Below are 21,181 nucleotides of genomic sequence, written 5' to 3'. Positions count from 1 at the left end.
TGAATGCAGATATCACAAAGTTTTTTCTGAGAGTGCTTCTGTCTAGATTTTAGATGAAGATATTCCCGTTTCCAAAGAAATCGTTAGAGCTATCCAAATATCCATTTACAGATTCTACAAAAAGAGTGTTTCAAAATGGCTCTATCAAAAGAAAGTTTGAAATCTGTTAGTTGGCGACACACATCACAAAGAAGTTTCTGACAATGTTTCTCTCCAGGTTTTACATGAATATATTTCCGTTTCCAACGAAATCTTCATAGTTATCCAAATATCCACTTGCAGATTCTACAAAAAGACTGTTTCCAAACTGCTGTATCAAAAGAAAGGTTCAACTCTGTTAGTTGAGGACACACTTCCCATTTAAGTCTCTGAGAATGCTTCTGTCTAGATTTTATGGGAAGATATTTCCTTTTTCACCACAGGCCTGAAAGCGCTTGAAACGTCCACTTGCAGATAGTACAGAATGAGTGTTTCAATCCTTCTCTATGAAAGGGAATATTCAGCTCTGTGACTTGAATGCAGATATCACAAAGTTGTTTCTGAGAGTCCTTCTGTCTAGATTTTAGATGAAGATATTCCCGTTTCCAAAGAAATCGTTAGAGCTATCCAAATATCCACTTAGATATTCTACAAAAAGAGTGTTTCCAAACTGCTCTGCTAAAGAAAGGTTGAACTCTGTTACTTGAGGGCACACATCACAAAGAAGTTTCTGAGAATGCATCTGTCTGGATTTTAGATGAAGATATTCCCGTTTCCAATGAAATCTTCACAGTTATCCAAATATCCACTTGCAGATTCTACAAAAAGAGTGTTCCCAAACTGCTGTATGAAAAGAAAGGTTGAACTCTGTTAGTTGAGGACACACATCACAAAGAAGTTTCTGAGAATGCTTCTGTCTAGATTTTATATGAAGATATTCCCGTTTCCAACGAAATCTTCACAGTTATCCAAATATCCACCTGCAGATTCTACAAAAAGAGTGTTTCCAAATTGCTGTAGCAAAAGAAATGTTGAACTCTCTTAGTTGAGGACACACATCACAAAGAAGTTTCTGAGAATGCTTCTGTCTAGATTTTGTATGAAGATATTCCCGTTTCCAATGAAATCTTCACAGTTATCCAAACATCCACTTGCAGATTCTACAAAAAGACTGTTTCCAAACTGCCGTATCAAAAGAAAGGTTCAACTCTGTTAGTTGAGGACACGCATCCCAAATTTGTTTCTGAGAATGATTCCGTCTAGATTTTATGGGAAGATATTTCCTTTCTCACCATAGGCATGAATGCGCTTGAAACGTCCACTTGCAGATAGTACAGAAAGTGTGTTTCAAACCTACTCTATGAAAGGGAATGTTCAGCTCTGTGACTTGAATGCAGATATCACAAAGTTGTTTCTGAGAGTTCTTCTGTCTAGATTTTAGATGAAGATATTCCCGTTTCCAATGAAATTGTTAGAGGTATCCAAATATCCACTTAGAGATTCTACAAAAAGAGTGTTTCCAAATTGCTGTATCAAAAGAAAGTTTGAACTCTGTTAGTTGAGGACACACATCACAAAGAAGTTTCTGAGAATGCTTCTGTGTAGATTTTAAACGAAGATATTCCCGTTTCCAACGAAATCGTAGGAGCTATCCAAATATCCACTTGCAGATTCCACAAAAAGAGTGTTTCAAAACTGCTCTGTCAAAAGAAACGTTGAACTCTGTTAGTTGAGGACACATATCCTAAATTTCTTTCTGAGAATGATTCTGTCTAGATTTTCTGGGAAGATATTTCCTTTTTCACCATAGGCCTCAAAGCGCTTGTAATGTCCACTTGCAGAAAGTACAGAAAGAGTGTTAAAAACCTCAGAAAGGGAATGTTCAGCTCTGTGAGTTGAAAGAAGATTTCCAAAAGTAGTTTGTGAGAGTGCTTCTGTTTAGATTTTAGATGAAGTTATTCCCGTTACCAACGAAATCATTAGATATCCAAATATCCACTTGCAGATTCTACAAAAAGAGTGTTTCGAAACTGCACAGTCACAAGAAAGGTTGAACTCTCATAGATGAGGACACACATCACAAAGAAGTTTCTGAGAATGCTTCCGTCTGGATTTCATGTGAAGATATTTCCTTTTTCACCGTAGGCCTGAATGTGCTTGAAATGTCCACTTGCAGATAGTACCGAAACAGTTTTTCAAACCTGCTCTATGAAAGGGAATGTTCACCTCTGTGACTTGAATGCAGATATCACAAAGTTGTTTCTGAGAGTGCTTCTGTCTAGATTTTAGATGAAGATATTCCCGTTTCCAAAGAAACCTTCACAGTTATCCAAATGTCCACTTGCACATTCTACAAAAAGAGTGTTTCCAAATTGCTGTATCAAAAGAATGGTCGAACTCTGTTAGTTGAGGACACACGTCACAAAGTAGTTTCTGTGAGTGCTTCTGTCCAGATTTTAGATGAAGATATTCCCGTTTCCAACGAAATCGTTAGAGCTATCCAAATATCCACTTAGAGATTCTACAAAAGGGGTGTTTCCAAACTGTTCTATCGAAAGAAAGGATGAACTCTGTTAGTTAAGGACACACATCACAAAAAGTTTCTGAGAATTCTTCTGTCTGGATTTCATATGAAAATATTCCAGTTTCCAACGAAATCTTCACAGTTATCCAAATATCCACTTGCACATTCTACAAAAAGAGTGTTTCCAAACTGCTGTATCAAAAGAAAGATTCAACTCTGTTAGTTGAGGACACACATCCCAAGTTTGTTTCTGAGAATGCTTCTGTCTAGATTTTTGGGTAAGATATTTCCTTTTTCATCATAGGCCTGAAAGTGCTTCAAATGTCCACTTGCAGATAGTAGAGAAAGAGTGTTTCAATCCTGCTCCATGAAAGGGATTGTTCAGCTCTGTGACTTGAATGCAGATATCACAAAGTTGTTTCTGAGAGTGCTTCTGTCTAGATTTTAGATGATGATATTACCGTTTCCAATGAAATCGTTAGAGCTGTGCAAATATCCACTTAGAGATTCTACAAAAAGAGTGTTTCCAAACTGCTCTCTCAAAAGAAAGGTTGAACTCTGTTAGTTGAGGACACACCGCACAAAGAAGTTTCTGAGAATGCTTCTGTCTGGATTTTATATGAAGATATTCCCGTTTCCTACGAAATCTTCACAGTTATCCAAATATTCACTTGCACATTCTACAAAAAGTGTGTTTCCAAATTGCTGTATCAAAAGAAAAGTTGAACTCTATTGGTTGAGGACACACATCACAAAGAAGTCTCTGAGAATGCTTCTCTCTAGATTTTATATGAAGATATTCCCGTTTCCAACGAAATCGTCAGAGTTATCCAAATATCCACTTGCAGATTCTACAAAAAGAGTGTTTCCAAACTGCTGTATGAAAAGAAAGGTTCAAATCTGTTAGTTCAGCACACTCATCCCAAATTTGTTTCTGAGAATGCTTCTGTCTAGATTTTGGAACATATTTCCTTTTTCACCATAGGCCTGAAAGCGCTTGAAATCTCCACTTGCAGATAGTACAGAAAGAGTTTTTCAATCCTGCTCTATGAAAGCGAATGTTCAGCTCTGTGACTTGAATGCAGATATCACAAAGTTGTTTCTGAGAGTGCTTCTGTCTAGATTATAGATGAAGATATTCCCGTTTCCAACGAAATTGTTAGAGCTATCCAAATATCCACTTAGAGGTTCTACAAAAAGAGTGTTTCCAAACTGCTCTATCAAAAGAAAGGTTGAACTCTGTTAGTTGAGGAGACACATCACAAAGAAGTTTCTGAGAATGCTTATGTCTGTATTTTATATCAAGATAATCCCGTTTCCAACGAAATCTTCACAGTTATCCAAATATCCACTAGCCGTTTCTACAAAAAGAGTGTTTCCAAATTGCTGTATCAAAAGAAGGGTTGACCTCTGTTAGTTGAGGACACACATCCCAAATTTGTTTCTGAGAATCGTTCTGTCTAGATTTTATGGGAAGATATTTCATTTTTCACCATAGGCCTGAAAGCGCTTGATATGTCCAATTGCAGACAGTACAGAAAGAGTGTTTCAAAACTGCCGTATGAAAGGAAATGTTTAGCTGTGTGACTTGAATGCAGATATCATAAAGTTATTTCTGAGAGTGCTTCTGTCTACATTTTATATGAAGATATTCCCGTTTCCAACGAAATCTTCACAGTTATCCAAATATCCACATGTAGATCCTACAAAAAGAGTGTTTCCAAACTGCTGTATCAAAAGAAAGGGTCAACACTGTTAGTTGAGGACGCACATCCCAAATATGTTTGTGAGAATGCTTCTGTCTCATTTTTGTGGAAAGATATATCCTTTTTCACCATAGTCCTGAAAGCGCTCGAAATGTCCACTTCCAGATACTACAGAAAGAGTGTTTCAAACCTGCTCTATGAAAGGGAATGTTCAGCTCTGTGACTTGAATGCAGATATCACAAAGTAGTTTCTGAGAGTGCTTCTGTCTATATTTTAGATGAAGATATTCCCGTTTCCAATGAAATCGTTACATCTATCCAAATATCCACTTACAGATTCTACAAAAAGTGTGTTTCCAAACTGCTCTATCAAAAGAAAGGTTGAACTCTGTTAGTTGAGGACACACATCCCAAATTTGTTTCTGAGAATGCTTCTGTCTAGGTTTTATGGACAGATATTTCTTTTTTCACCACAGGCCTGAAAGCGCTTCAAATGTCCGCTTGCAGATAGTACAGAAAGAGTGCTTCAAACCTGCTCTATGAAAGGGAATGTTCAGCTCTGTGTCTTCAATGCAGATATCACAGAGTTGTTTCTGAGAGTGCTTCTGTCTAGCTTTTAGATGAAGATATTCCCGTTTCCAAAGATATCATTAGAGCTATTCCAATATCCATTAACAGATTCTACAAAAAGAGTGCTTCCGTACTGCTCTATCAAAAGAAAAGTTAAACTCTGTTAGTTGAGGACACACATCACAAAGAAGTTTCTGAGAATGCTTCTGTCTAGATTTTAGATGAACATATTCCCGTTTCCAATGAAATCTTCACAGTTATCCAAATATCCACTTGCAGATTGTACAAAAATTTTGTTTCCAAACTGCTGTATCAAGAGAAAGGTTCAACTCTGTTTGTTGAGGACACATGTCCCAAATAAGTTTCTGACAATGCTTCCGTCTCATTTTTATCGGAAGATATTTCCTTTTTCAGCATAGGCCTGAAAGCGCTCAAAATGTCCACTAGCAGATAGTACAGAAAGAGTGTTCCAAACCTGCTCTAAGAAAGGGAACGTTCAGATCTGTGAGTTGAATGTATATATCACAAAGTAGTTTCTGAGAGTGCTTGTGTCTAGATTTTAGATGATGATATTCACGTTTCCAATGAAATCGTTAGATCTATCCCAATATCCACTTAAAGATTCTACAAAAAGTGTGTTTCCAAACTGCTCTATCAAAAGAAAGGCTGAACTCTGTTAGTTGAGGACAAACATCACAAAGAAGTTTCTGAGAATGCTTCTGTCTATATTTTATATGAAGATATTCCCGTTTCCAACGAAATCTTCACAGTTATCCAAATATCCACTTGTAGATCCTACAAAAAGAGTGTTTCCAAACTGCTGTATCAAAAGAAAGGGTCAACACTGTTAGTTGAGGACGCACATCCGAAATAAGTTTCCGAGAATGCTTCCGTCTCATTTTTATGGAAAGATATTTCCTTTTTCACCATAGGCCTGAAAGCGCTCGAAATGTCCACTTCCAGATACTACAGAAAGAGTGTTTCAATCCTGCTCTACGAATGGGAATGTTCAGCTCTATGAATTGAATGCAGATATCACAAACTAGTTTCTGAGAGTGCTTCTGTCTAGATTTTAGATGAAGAAATTCCCATTTCCAAAGAAATCGTTAGAGCTATCCCAGTATCCACTTAAAGATTCCACAAAAAGTGTGTTTCCAAACTGCTCTATCAAAAGAAAGGTTGAACTCTGTTAATTGAGGACACACATCACAAAGAAGTTTCTGAGAATGCTTCTGTCTAGATTTTATATGAAGATATTCCCGTTTCCAACGAAATCTTCACAGTTATCCAAATATCCACTTGCAGATTCTACAAAAAGAGTGTTTCCAGATTTCTGTATCAAAAGAATGGTTGAACTCTGTTAGTTGAGGACACACATCACAAAGAAGTTTCTGAGAATGCTTCTGTCTAGATTTTATAGGAAGATATTTCCGTTTTCACCACAGGCCTGAAAGTGCTTGCAATGTCCACTTGCAGATAGTACAGAAAGAGTGCTTCAAACCTGCACCATGAAAGGGAATGTTCACCTCTGTGACTTGAATGCAGATATCACAAAGTTGTTTCAGAGAGTGCTTCTGTCTAGATTTTAGATGAAGATATTCCTGTTTCCATCGAAATCGTTAGAGCTTTCCAAATATCCACTTACAGATTCTACACAAAGAGTGTTTGCAAACTGCTCTATCAAAGAAAGGTTGAACTCTCTTTGTTGAGGACACACATCACAAAGAAGTTTCTGAGAATGCTTTTGTCTATATTTTATATCAAGATATTCCCGTTTCCAATGAAATCATTAGAGCTATCCAAATATCCACTTGCAGATTCTACATAAAGAGTGTTTCCAAACTGCTCTGTCAAAAGAAAGGTTGAACTCTGCTAGTTGAGGACACACATCACAAAGAAGTTTCTGAGAATGCTTCTGTCTGGATTTTATATGAAGATATTCCCGTTTATAATGAAATCTTCACAGTAATCCAAATATCCACTTGCAGATTCTACAAAAGGAATGTTTCCAAATTGCTGTATCAAAGGAAAGGATGAACTCTGTTAGCTGAGGACACACATCACAAAGAAGTTTCCGAGAATGCTTCTCTCTAGATTTTATATGAAGATATACCCGTTTCCAACGAAATCTTCACATTTATCCAAATATCCACATGCAGATTCTACAAAAAGAGTGTTTCCAAACTGCTGCATCAAAAGAAAGTTTGAACTCTGTTAGATGAGGACACATATCCCAAATTTGGTTCTGAGAATGATTCTGTCTATATTTTATTGGAAGATCTTTCCCTTTTCACCATAGGCATGAAAGCGCTTGAAATGTCTACTTGCAGATAGTACAGAAAGAGTGTTCCAATCCTGCTCTATGAAACAGAATGTTCAGCTCTGGGACTTGAATGCAGATATCACAAAGTTGTTTCTGAGAGTGCTTCTGTCCATATTTTAGACGAAGATATTCCCGCTTCCAACGAAATCTTTAGAGATATCAAAATATCCACTTAGAGATACTACAAAAAGAGTGTTTCTAAACTGCTCTATCAAAAGAAAGGTTCAAATCTGTTACTTGAGGACACACATCACAAAGTAGTTACTGAGAATGCTTCTGTCCAGACTTTATATGAAGATATTCCCGTTTCCAATGAAATCATTAGAGCTAACCAAATATCCACTTACAGATTCTACAAAAAGAGTGTTTCCAAACTGCTCTATCAAAAGAAAGGTTGAACTCTGTTAGTTGAGGACACACATCACAAAGATGATTCTGAGAATGCTTCTGTTTGGATTTTATATGAACATATTCCCGTTTCCAATGAAATCTTCACAGTTATCCAAATATCCACTTGCAGATTCTACAAAAAGAGAGTTTCCAAACTGCTGTATCAAAAGAAAGGTTGAACTCTGTTAGATGAGGACACATATCCCAAATTTGGTTCTGAGAATGATTCTGTCTATATTTTATTTGAAGATATTTCCCTTTTCACCATAGGCCTGAAAGCGCTTCAAATGTCTACTTGCAGATAGTACAGAAAGAGTTTTCCAATCCTGCTCTATGAAACTGAATGTTCAGCTATGCGACTTGAATGCAGATTTTCCAAAGTGGTTTCTGAGAGTGCTTCTGTCTAGATTTTAGATGAAGATATTCCCGTTTCCAACAAAATCTTTAGAGATATCAAAATATCCACTTGGTGATTCTACAAAAAGAATGTTTCCACACTGCTCTATCAAAAGAAAGGTTCAACTCTGTTACTTGAGGACACACATCACAAAGTAGTTACTGAGAATGCTTCTGTCCAGACTTTATATGAAGATATTCCCGTTTCCAATGAAATCGTTAGAGATAACGAAATATCCACTTACACATTCTACAAAAAGAGTGTTTCCAAACTGCTCTATCAAGGAAAGGATGAACTCTGTTAGTTGAGGACACACTTCACAAAGAAGTTTCTGTGAATGATTCTGTCTGGATTTTATATGAAGATATTCCCGTTTCCTATGAAATCTTCAAAGTTAACCAAATATCCACTTGCAGATTCTACAAAAAGTGTGTTTCCGAACTGCTGTATGAGAAGAAAGGTTGAACTCTGTTAGTTGAGGACACACATTGCCAAGAAGTTTCCGAGAATGCTTCTGTTTGGATTTTATATGAAGATATTCCCGTTTCCAACGAAATCTTCACAGTTATCCAAATATCCACTTGCACTTTCTACAAAAAGAGTGTTTCCAAACTGCTGTATGAAAAGAAAGGTTCATCTCTATTAGTTGATGAAACACATCCCAAATAAGTTTCTGAGAATGCTTCTATCTAGATTTTATGGGAAGATATTTCCGTTTTCACTATTGGCCTGAAAGTGCTTGAAATGTCCCCCTGCAGCTAGTACAGAAAGAGTGTCACAATCCTGCTCAATGAAAGGGAATGTTCAGCTCTGTGACTTGAATGCAGATATCACAAAGTTGTTTCTGAGAGTGCTTCTGTCTAGATTTTAGATGAAGATATTCCCGTTTCCAACGAAATCGTCAGAGCTACACTAATATCCACTTAGAGATTCTACAAAAAGAGTGTTTTCAAACTGCTCTATCAAAAGAAAGGTTGAACTCTGTTAGCTGAGGGCACACATCACAAAGAAGACTCTGAGAATGCTTCTGTCTGGATTTTATATGAACATATTCCCGTTTCCAACGAAATCTTCACAGTTATCCAAATATCCACTTGCAGATTCTACAAAAAGAATGTTTCCAAATTGCTGTACCAAAGGAAATGTTGAGCTCTGTTAGTTGAGGACACACATCACAAAGAAGCTTCTGAGAATGCTTCACTCTAGATTTTAGATGAAGGTATTCCGGTTTCCAACGAAATCTTCACAGTTATCCAAATATCCACTTACAGATTCTACTAAAAGAGTGTTTCCAAACAGCTCTGTCAAAAGAAAGGTTGAACTCTGTTAGTTGAGGACACACATCACCAAGAAGTTTCTGAGAATGCTTCTGTCCAGATTTTATATGAAGTTATTCCCGTTTCCAACGAAATCTTCACATTTAACCAAATATCCACTTAGAGATTCTACAAAAAGAGTCTTTCCAAACTGCTCTGTCAAAAGAAAGGTTGAACTCTGTTAGTTGAGGACACACATCACAAAGCAGTTTCTTTGAATGCTTCTGTCTGGATTTTATATTAAGATATGCCCGTTTCCAACGAAATCGTTAGAGCTATCCAAATATCCACTTACAGATTCTACAAAAAGAGTGTTTCCGAACTGCTCTGTCAAAAGAATGGTTGAACTCTGTTGGTTGCGGTCACACGTCACAAAGGAGTTTCTGAGAATGCTTCTGTCTGGATTTTACAAGAAGATATTCCCGTTTCCAACGAAATCTTCACATTTATCCAAATATCCACTTGCAGATTCTACAAAAATTGTGTTTCCAAACTGCTGTATCAAAAGAAAGATTGAACTCTGTTAGTTGAGGACACACATCCCAAATTTGTTTCTCAGAATGATTCTGTCTAGATTTTATGGGGAGATATTTCCTTTTTCACCGTAGGCCTGAATGCGCTTGTAATGTCCACTTGCAGATAGTACAGAAAGAGTGTTTCAAACCTGCTCTATGAAAGGGAATGTTCAGCTCTGTGACCTGAATGCAGATATATCACAAAGTTGTTTCTGAGAGTGCTTCTGTCTAGATTTTAGATGAAGATATTCCCGTTTCCAACAAAATCATAAGAGCTATGCAAATATCCACTTAGAGATTCTACAAAAAGAGTGTTTCCATACTTCTCTATCAAAAGAAAGGTTGGAATCTGTTAATTGAGGACATACATCACAAGGAAGCTTCTGAGAATGCTTCTGTCTGGATTTTATATGAAAATATTCCCATTTCCAATGATATCTCCACAGTTATCCAAATATCCACTTGCAGATTCTACAAAAAGAGTGTTTCCAAACTGCTGTATGAAAGGAAAGGTTGAACTCTGTTATTTGAGGACAAACATCACAAAGAAGTTTCTGAGAATGCTTCTGTATAGATTTTATATGAAGTTTTTACCGTTTCCAACGAAATCTTCACAGTTATCCAAATATCCACTTGCAGATTCTACAAAAAGAGTGTTTCCAAACTGCTCTATCAAAAGAAAGGTTGAACTCTGTTACTTGAGGATACATATCACAAAGAAGTTTCTGAGAATTCTTCTGCCCAGATTTTATTTGAAGATATTCAAGTTTCCAATGAAATCTTCACAGTTTTCCAAATATCCACTTGCAGATTCTAAAAAAAGTGTGTTTCCAAGTTGCTGTATCAAAAGAAAGGTTGAACTCTCTTAGTTGAGGACACACATCACAAAGAAGTTTCTGAGAATACTTCTGTCTGGATTTTATATGAAGATATTCCCTTTTCCATCGAAATCTTCACAATTATCCAACTATCCACTTGCAGATTGTACAAAAAGAGTGTTTCCAAACTGCTGTATCAATAGAAAGTTTGAACTTGGTTAGTCGCGGACACACATCACAAAGAAGTTTCTGAGAATGCTTCTGTCTAGATTTTATATAAAGATATTCCCGTTTCCAATGAAATCGTTAGAGCTATCCAAATATCCACCTACCGATTCTACAAAAAGAGTGTTTCCAAACTACTCTGTCAAAAGAAAGGTTGAACTCTATTAGTTGAGGACACACATCACAAAGCAGTTTCTGAGAATGCTTCTGCCTGGATTTTATATGAAGATATTCCCGATTCCAATGAAATCTTCACAGTTATCCAAATATCCACTTCTAGATTCTACAAAAAGTGTGTTTCCAAACTGCTGTATGAAAAGAAAGGTTCAACTCTGTTAGTTGAGGACACACATCCCAAATTTGTTTCTGAATATGCTTCTGTCTAGGTTTTATGGGAAGATATTTCATTTTTCACCATAGGACTGAAAGCGCTTCAAATGTCCACTTGCAGATAGTACAGAAAGAGTGTTTCAACCTGCTCTATAAAAGCGAATATTCAGCTCTGTGACTTCAAAGCAGATATCACAAAGTGGTTTCTGAGAGTGCTTCTGTCTGGATTTTAGATGAAGATATTCCCGTTTCCAACGAAATCATTAGAGCTATCCAAATATCCACTTACAGATTCTTCAAAAAGAGTGTTTCCAAACTGCTTTGTCAAAAGAAAGTTTCAACTCTGTTAGTTGAGGACACACATCACAAAGAAGTTTCTGAGAAAGCTTCTGTCCAGATTTTATATGTAGATATTCCCGTTTACAAAGAAATCGTTAGAGCTATCCAAATATCCACCAACAAGTTCTAGAAAAAGAGTGTTTCCAAACTGCTGTGTCAAAAGAAAGGTTGAACTCTGTTAGTTGAGGACACACATCACAAAGAAGTTTCTGAGAATGTTTCTGTCCAGATTTTATATGAAGATATTCCCGTTTCCAACCAAATCGTTAGAGCTATCCAAATATCCACCAACAAGTTCTAGAAAAAGAGTGTTTCCAAACTGCTCTGTCAAAAGAAAGGTTGAACTCTGTTAGTTGAGGACACACATCACAAAGAAGTTTCTGAGAATGCTTCTGTCCAGATTTTATATGAAGATATTCCCGTTTCCAACCAAATCGTTAGAGCTATCCATATATCCACTTAGAGATTCTACAAAAAGAGTGGTTCCAAACTGTTGTATGTAAAGAAAGTTTGAACTCGGTTATTAGAGGACACACATCACAAAGAAGTTTCTGAGAATGCTTCTCCCTAGATTTTATACGAAGATAATGCCGTTTCCAACGAATCTTCACAGTTGTCCAAATATCCATTTCAGATTCTACAAAACAGTGTTTCCAAACTGCTGTATCAAAAGAAAGGTTGAATTCTGTTAGGTGAGGACACACATCACAAAGAATTTTGTGAGAATCTTTCTGTCTCCTTTTTATGGGAAGGTATTTCCTTTTTCACCATAGGCCTGAAAGCGCTCGAATTGTTCACTTCCAGATACTACAGAAAGAGTGTTTGTAACCTGCTCTATGAAACGGGATGTACACCTCTGTGACTTGAATGCAGATATCACAAAGTAGTTTCTGAGAGTGCTACTGTGTGGATTTTAGATGAAGATATTCCCATTTCCAACGAAATCTTTAGAGCTATCCAAATATCCAGTTACAGATTCAACAAAAAGAGTGTTTCCATACTGCTCTATCAAAAGAAAGGTTGACCTCTGTTAGTTGAGGACACACATCCCAAATTTGTTTCTGAGAATGATTCTATCTAGATTTTATTCATAGATATTTCTTTTTTCCCCATAGGCCTGCATGCGCTTGATATCTGCACTTGCAGATAGTATAGAGAGAGTGTTTCAAACCTGCTCTATGAAAGGGAATGTTCAGCTCTGTGACTTGAATGCGGATATCACAAAGTTGTTTCTAAGAGTGCTTCTGTCGAGATTTTAGATGAAGATATTCCAATTTCCAAAGAAATAGTTAGAGCTATCCAAGTATCCGCATAGAGATTCTACAAAAAGAGTGTTTCCAAACTGCTCTATCAAAAAAAGTTTGAACTCTGTTCGCTGAGGACACACATCACAAAGAAGTTTCTGAGAATGCTTCTGTCAAGATTTTATCTGAAGACATTCCCATTTCCAACGAAATCGTTAGAGCTATCCAAATATCCACTTGCAGATTCTACAAAAAGAGTGTTTCCAAACTGCTCTATCAATTGAAAGGTTGAACTCTGTTAGTTGAGGACACACATCACAAATCAGTTTCTGAGAATGATTCTGTCTAGATTTTATATGAAGATATTACCTTTTCCAAAGGGATCTTCACAGTTATCCATATATCCACCTGCAGATTCTACAAAAAGAGTGTTTCCAAAGTGGTGTATCAAAAGAAATGTTGAACTCTGTTAGTTGAGGACACACATCTCAAAGAAGTTTCTGAGAATGCTTCTGTCTAGATTTTATATGAAGATATTCCTATTTCCAATGAAACCGTTAGAGCTATCCAAATATCCATTTACAGATTCTACAAAAAGAGTGTTTCCAAACTGCTGTATGAAAAGAAAGGTTGAACTATGTTAGTTGAGGACACACATCCCGAATTTGTTTCCAAGAATGCTTCTGTCTAGATTTTATGGGAAGATATTTCCTTTTTCACCATAGGCCTGAAAGCGCTTGAAATGTCCACTTGCAGATAGTACAGAAAGAGTGTTCCAATCCTGCTCTATGAAAGGGAATGTTCAGCTCTGTGACTTGAATGCATATATCACAAAGTATTTTCTGAGAGTGCTTCTCTCCGGATTTTAGATGAAGATATTCCCGTTTCCAACGAAATCTTAAGAGCTATCCAAATATCCACTTACAGATTCAACAAAAAGAGTGTTTCCATACTTCTGTATCAAAAGAAATGTTGAACTCTGTTAGTTGAGGACACACATCACAAAGAAGTTTCTGAGAATGCTTCTGTCTGGATTTTATATGAAGATATTCCCGTTTCCAACGAAATCTTCACAATTATCCAAATATCCACATGCAGATTGTACAAAAAGAGTGTTTAAAAACAGCTGTATCAAAAGAAAGTTTGAACTCGGTTAGCTGAGGACACACATCACAAAGAAGTTTCTGAGAATGCTTCTGTCTAGATTTTATATGAAGATATTCCCTTTTCCAACGAGTCTTCACAGTTATCCAAATATCTAATTGCAGATTCTACAAAATAGTGTTTCCAAACTGCTGTATCAAAAGAAAGGTTGAATTCTGTTAGTTGAGGACACTCATCACAAAGAATTTTGTGAGAATCATTCTGTCTCGTTTTTATGGGAAGAAATTTCCTTTTTCACCATAGGCCTGAAATCGCTCGAAATGTTCACTTCCAGGTACTACAGAAAGAATGTTTGAAACCTGCTCTTTGAAAGGGAATGTTCAGCTCTGTGACCTCAACGCAGATATCACAAAGTAGTTTTTAAGAGTGCTTCTGTCTAGATTTTAGATGTAGATATTACCGGTTCCAACGAAAGCGTTAGAGCTATCCAGATATCCACTTACAGATTCTGCAAAAAGAGTGTTTCCATACTGCTCTGTCAAAAGAAATGTTGAACTCTGTTAGTTGAGGACACACATCACAAAGAAGTTTCTGAGAATGCTTCTGTCTAGATTTTATACGAAGATATTCCCGTTTCCAACAAAATCTTCTCAGTTAATATCCAAATATCCACTTGCAGATTCTACAAAAAGAGTTTTTCGAAACTGCTGTATTAAAAGAAAGGTTCAACTCTTTTAGTTGAGGACTCATTTCCCAAATTTGTTTCCGAGAATGCTTCTGTCTAAATTTTATGGGAAGATATTTCCCTTTTCACCATAGGCCTGAAAGCACTTGAAATGTCCACTTTCAGACAATACAGAAAGAGTGTTCCAATCCTGCTCTAAGAAAGGGAATGTTCAGCTCTGTGACTTGAACGCAGATATCACAAAGTTGTTTCTGAGAGTGCTTCTGTCTAAATTTTAGATGAAGAAATTCCCGTTTCCAACGAAATCGTTAGAGCTATCCAAATATCCACTTAGAGATTCTACAAAAAGTGTGTTTCCAAACTGTTCTATCAAAAGAAAGTTTGAACTCTGTTAGTTGAGGACACACATCACAAATAAGTTTCTGGGAATACTTCTGTCTAGATTTTATATGAAGATATTCCCGTTTCCAACGAAATCGTTAGAGCTATCCAAATATCCACTTACAGATTCTACAAAAAGAGTGTTTTCAAACTGCTTTATCAAAGGAAAGGTTGAACTCTATTATTTGAGGACACACATCACAAAGCAGTTTCTGAGAATGCTTCTGTCTGGATTTTATACGAAGATATTACCAGTTCCAACGAAATCCTCACAGTAATTCAAATATCCACTTGCACATTCTACAAAAAGATTGCTTCCAAATTGCTGTATCAAAAGAAAGGTCGAAGTCTGTTAGTTGAGGACACACATCACAAAGTTGCTTCTGAGAATGCTTCTGTCTAGATTTTATATGAAGATATTCCCGTTTCCAACGAAATCGTTAGAGCTATCCAAATATCCACTTAGAGATTCTACAAAAAGATTGTTTCCAAACTGCTCTATCAAAAGAAAGGTTGAAATCTGTTAGTTGAGGTCACAGATCACAAAGCAGTTTCTGAGATTGCTTCTGTCTGGATTTTATATGAAGACATTCCCGTTTCCAATGAAATCGTTAGAGCTATCCAAATATCCACTTAGAGATTCTACAAAAAGAGTGTTTCCAAAGTGCTCTGTCGAAAGAAAGTATGAACTCTGTTTCTTGAGGACACACATCACAAAGCAGTTTCTGAGAATGCTTCTGTCTGGATTTTATATGAAGATATTCCCGTTTCCAACGAAATCTTCACAGTTATCCAAATATCCACTTGCAGATTTTAAAAAAAGAGTGTTTCCAAATTCCTGTATGAAAAGAAAGGTTGAACCCTCTTAGGTGAGGACACACTTCACAAAGAAGTTTCTGAGAATGCTTCTGTCTAGATTTTATATGAAGACATTCCCGTTTCCAAAAAATCTTCACAATTATCCAAATATCCACTCAGAGATTCTACAAAAACTGTGTTTCCAAACTGCTGTATCAAAAGAAAGGTTCAACTGCGGTAGTTGAGGATACACATCCCAAATTTGTTTCTGAGAATGATTCTGTCTAGATTTTATGGGAAGATATTTCCTTTTTCAGCATAGGCCTGAATGCGCTCGAAATGTCCGCTTGCAGATTGTACAGAAAGAGTATTTCAAACCTGCTCTATGAAAGGGTATGTTCAGCTCTGTGACTTGAATGCAGATATCACAAATTTGTTTCTGAGAGTGCTTCTGTCTAAATTTTAGATGAAGATATTCCCGTTTCCAACGAAATCTTCACAGTTATCCAAATATAAACTTGCTGACTCTACAAAAAGAGTGTTTCCTAATTGCTGTATCCAAATAAAGGTGGAACTCTGTTGAGGACACACATCACAGAGAAGTTTCTGAGAATGCTTCTGTCTAGATTTTATGTGAAGATATTCCCGTTTCAAACGAAATCTTCACAGTTATCCAAATATCCACTAGCACATTCTACAAAAAGAGTGTTTCCAAATTGCTCTATCAAAAGAAAGGTTGAACTCTGTTAGTTGAGGACACACATCACAAAGAAGTTTCTGAGAATGCTTCTGTCTGGATTTTATATGAAGATCTTCTAGTTTCCAAGGAAATCTTCACAGTTATCCAAATATCCACTTGCAGATTCTACAAACAGAGTGTTTCCAAACTGCTATACCAAAAGAAAGGTTCAACTCTGTTAGTTGAGGACAGACATCCCAAATTTGTTTCTGAGAATCCATCTGTATAGATTTTATGGGAAAATATTTCATTTTTCACCATAGGCCTGAAACCGCTTGAAATGTCCACTTGCAGATAGTACAGAAAGAGTGTTTCTAACCTGCCGTATGAAAGGCAATGTTCAGCTCGGTGACTTGAATGCAGATATCACAAAGATGTTTCTGAGTGTGTTTCTGTCTAGATTTTCGGTGAAGATATTCCCGTTTCCAACAAAATGGTTAGAGCTATCCAAATATCCACTTAGAGATTCTACAAAAAGAGTGTTTCCAAACTGCTCTATCAAAAGAAAGGTTGAACTCTCTTAGTTGAGGACACACATCACAAAGAAGTTTCTGAGAATGCTTGTGTCTATATTTTATATGAAGATATTCCCTTTTCCAATGAAATCGTTAGAGCTATCCAAATATCCATTTACAGATTCTACAACAAGAGTGTTTCCAAACGGCTCTGTCAAAAGAAAGGTTAAACTCTGTTTGTTGAGGACAGACATCACAAAGAAGTTTCTGAGAATGCTTCTGTCTGGATTATATATGAAGATATTCCCGTTTCCAACGAAATCTTCACAGTTATCGAAAGATCCACTTGCACATTCTTCAAAAACTGTGTTTCCAAATTGCTGTATCAAAAGAAAGGTTGAACTCTATTATTTGAGGACACACATCACAAAGCAGTTTCTGAGAATGCTTCTGTCTGGATTTTATATGAAGATATTACCGGTTCCAACGAAATCCTCACAGTAATCCAAATATCCACTTGCACATTCTACAAAAAGATTGTTTCCAAATTGCTGTATCAAGAGAAAGGTCGAAGTCTGTTAGTTGAGGACACACATCACAAAGTTGTTTCTGAGAATGCTTCTGTCTAGATTTTATATGAAGATATTCCCGTTTCCAACGAAATCGTTAGAGCTATCCAAATATCCACTTAGAGATTCTACAAAAAGATTGTTTCCAAACTGCTCTATCAAAAGAAAGGTTGAAATCTGTTAGTTGAGGTCACAGATCACAAAGCAGTTTCTGAGATTGCTTCTGTCTGGATTTTATATGAAGACATTCCCGTTTCCAATGAAATCGTTAGAGCTATCCAAATATCCACTTAGAGATTCTACAAAAAGAGTGTTTCCAAAGTGCTCTGTCGAAAGAAAGTATGAACTCTGTTTCTTGAGGACACACATCACAAAGCAGTTTCTGAGAATGCTTCTGTCTGGATTTTATATGAAGATATTCCCGTTTCCAACGAAATCTTCACAGTTATCCAAATATCCACTTGCAGATTTTAAAAAAAGAGTGTTTCCAAATTCCTGTATGAAAAGAAAGGTTGAAGCCTCTTAGGTGAGGACACACTTCACAAAGAAGTTTCTGAGAATGCTTCTGTCTAGATTTTATATGAAGATATTCCCGTTTCCAAAAAATCTTCACAGTTATCCAAATATCCACTCAGAGATTCTACAAAAACTGTGTTTCCAAACTGCTGTATCAAAAGAAAGGTTCAACTGTGGTAGTTGAGGACAGACATCCCAAATTTGTTTCTGAGAATCCATCTGTATAGATTTTATGGGAAAATATTTCATTTTTCACCATAGGCCTGAAACCGCTTGAAATGTCCACTTGCAGATAGTACAGAAAGAGTGTTTCTAACCTGCCGTATGAAAGGCAATGTTCAGCTCGGTGATTTGAATACAGATATCACAAAGATGTTTCTGAGTGTGTTTCTGTCTAGATTTTCGGTGAAGATATTCCCGTTTCCAACAAAATGGTTAGAGCTATCCAAATATCCACTTAGAGATTCTACAAAAAGAGTGTTTCCAAACTGCTCTATCAAAAGAAAGGTTGAACTCTCTTAGTTGAGGACACACATCACAAAGAAGTTGCTGAGAATGCTTGTGTCTATATTTTATATGAAGATATTCCCTTTTCCAACGAAATCGTTAGAGCTATCCAAATATCCATTTACAGATTCTACAACAAGAGTGTTTCCAAACGGCTCTGTCAAAAGAAAGGTTAAACTCTGTTTGTTGAGGACAGACATCACAAAGAAGTTTCTGAGAATGCTTCTGTCTGGATTATATATGAAGATATTCCCGTTTCCAACGAAATCTTCACAGTTATCGAAAGATCCACTTGCACATTCTTCAAAAACTGTATTTCCAAATTGCTGTATCAAAAGAAACGTTGAACTCTGTTAGTTGAGGAAGCACATCACAAAGAAGTTTCTGAGAATGCTTCTGTCTAGATTTTATATGAAGATATTCCCGTTTCCAACGAAATCTTCACGGTTATCCAAATATCCACTTGCACATTCTACAAAAAGATTGTTTCCAAATTGCTGTATCAAAAGAAAGGTTGAACTCTGTTAGTTGAGGACACACATCACAAAGAAGTTTCTGAGAATGCTTCTGTCTAGATTTTATATGAAGGTATTCCCGTTTCCAGTGAAATCTTCACAGCTATCCAAATATCCACTTGCAGATTCCAGAAAAAGACTGTTTCAAAACTGCTGTATGAAAGGAAAGGATGAACTCTGTTAGTTGAGGACACACATCACAAAGAAGTTTCTGAGAATGCTTCTGTCTAGATTTTATATGAAGATATTCCCGTTTCCAACGAAATCTTCACAGTTATCCAAATATCCACTTGCAGATTCTACAAAAAGAGTGTTTCCAAATTGCTGTATCAAAAGAAAGGGTGAACTCTGTTAGTTGAGGATACACATCACAAAGAAGTTTCTGAGAATGCTTCTGTCTAGGTTTCATATGTAGATATTCCGGTTTCCAACGAAATCTTAACAGTTATCCAAATATCCACTTGCTGATTCAACAAAAAGAGTGTTTCCAAATTGCAGTATCAAAAGAAAGGTTGAACTCTGTTTGTTGAGGACACACATCACAAAGAAGTTTCTGAGAATGCTTCTGTCTAGATTTTATAAGAAAATAATCCCGTTTCAAATGAAATCTTCACAGTTATCCAAATATCCACTTGTGGATTCTACAAAAAGGATGTTTCCAAACTGCTGTATCTAAAGAAAGGTTCAACTCTGTTAGTTGAGGACACACATCCCAAATTTGTTTCTGAGGATGATTCCGTCTCGATTTTATGGGAATATATTTCCTTTTTCACCATAGGCCTCAATGCGCTTGAATTGTCCACTTGCAGATAGTACAGAAAGATTGTTTCCAACTTGCTCTATGAAAGGGAATGTTCAGATCCGTGACTTGAATGCAGATATCACAAAGTTGTTTCTGAGAGTGCTTCTGTCTAGATTTTAAATGAAGATATTCGCGTTTCCAATGAAATCGTTAGAGCTATCCTAATGTCAACTTAGAGATTCTACAAAAAGTGTGTTTCCAAACTGCTCTATCAAAAGAAAGGTTTAACTCTGTTAGCTGAGGACACACATCACAAAGACGTTTCTGAGAATGCTTCTGTCTAGATTTTATATGAGTATATTCCCGTTTCCAATGAAATCTTAACAGTTATCCAAAAATCCACTTGCAGAATTGACAAAAAGTGTGTTTCCAAACTGCTATTTGAAAAGAAATGTTCAACTCTGTTAGTTGAGGACACACATCGCAAATTTGTTTCTGAGAATGATTCTGTCTAGATTTCATGGGAAGATATTTCCTTTTTCACCACAGCCCAGAATGCACTTGAAATGTCCACTTGCAGATAGCACAGAAAGGGGGTTTCAAACCTGCTCTATGAAAGGGAATGTTCAGCTCTGTGCCTTGACTGCAGAAATCACAAAGTTATTTCTGAGACTTCTTCTGTCTAGATTTTAGATTAGGATATTCCCGTTTAATACGAAATCGTTAGAGCTATCCAAATATCCACTTAGAGAATCTACAAAAAGAGTGTTTCCAAACTGCTGTATCAAAAGAAAGGTTCAACTCTGTTAGTTGAGGACACACTTCCCATTTAAGTCTCTGAGAATGCTTCTGTCTAGATTTTATGGGAAGATATTTCCTTTTTCACCACAGGCCTGAAAGCGCTTGAAACGTCCACTTGCAGATAGTACAGAATGAGTGTTTCAATCCTTCTCTATGAAAGGGAATATTCAGCTCTGTGACTTGAATGCAGATATCACAAAGTTGTTTCTGAGAGTCCTTCTGTCTAGATTTTAGATGAAGATATTCCCGTTTCCAAAGAAATCGTTAGAGCTATCCAAATATCCACTTAGATATTCTACAAAAAGAGTGTTTCCAAACTGCTCTGCTAAAGAAAGGTTGAACTCTGTTACTTGAGGGCACACATCACAAAGAAGTTTCTGAGAATGCATCTGTCTGGATTTTAGATGAAGATATTCCCGTTTCCAATGAAATCTTCACAGTTATCCAAATATCCACTTGCAGATTCTACAAAAAGAGTGTTCCCAAACTGCTGTATGAAAAGAAAGGTTGAACTCTGTTAGTTGAGGACACACATCACAAAGAAGTTTCTGAGAATGCTTCTGTCTAGATTTTATATGAAGATATTCCCGTTTCCAACGAAATCTTCACAGTTATCCAAATATCCACCTGCAGATTCTACAAAAAGAGTGTTTCCAAATTGCTGTAGCAAAAGAAATGTTGAACTCTCTTAGT

Source organism: Gorilla gorilla, chromosome X (genome assembly GCF_029281585.2).
Source record: "Gorilla gorilla gorilla isolate KB3781 chromosome X, NHGRI_mGorGor1-v2.1_pri, whole genome shotgun sequence".
Classification (NCBI taxonomy): domain Eukaryota; kingdom Metazoa; phylum Chordata; class Mammalia; order Primates; family Hominidae; genus Gorilla; species Gorilla gorilla.
This window is presented reverse-complemented; position numbering follows the sequence as displayed.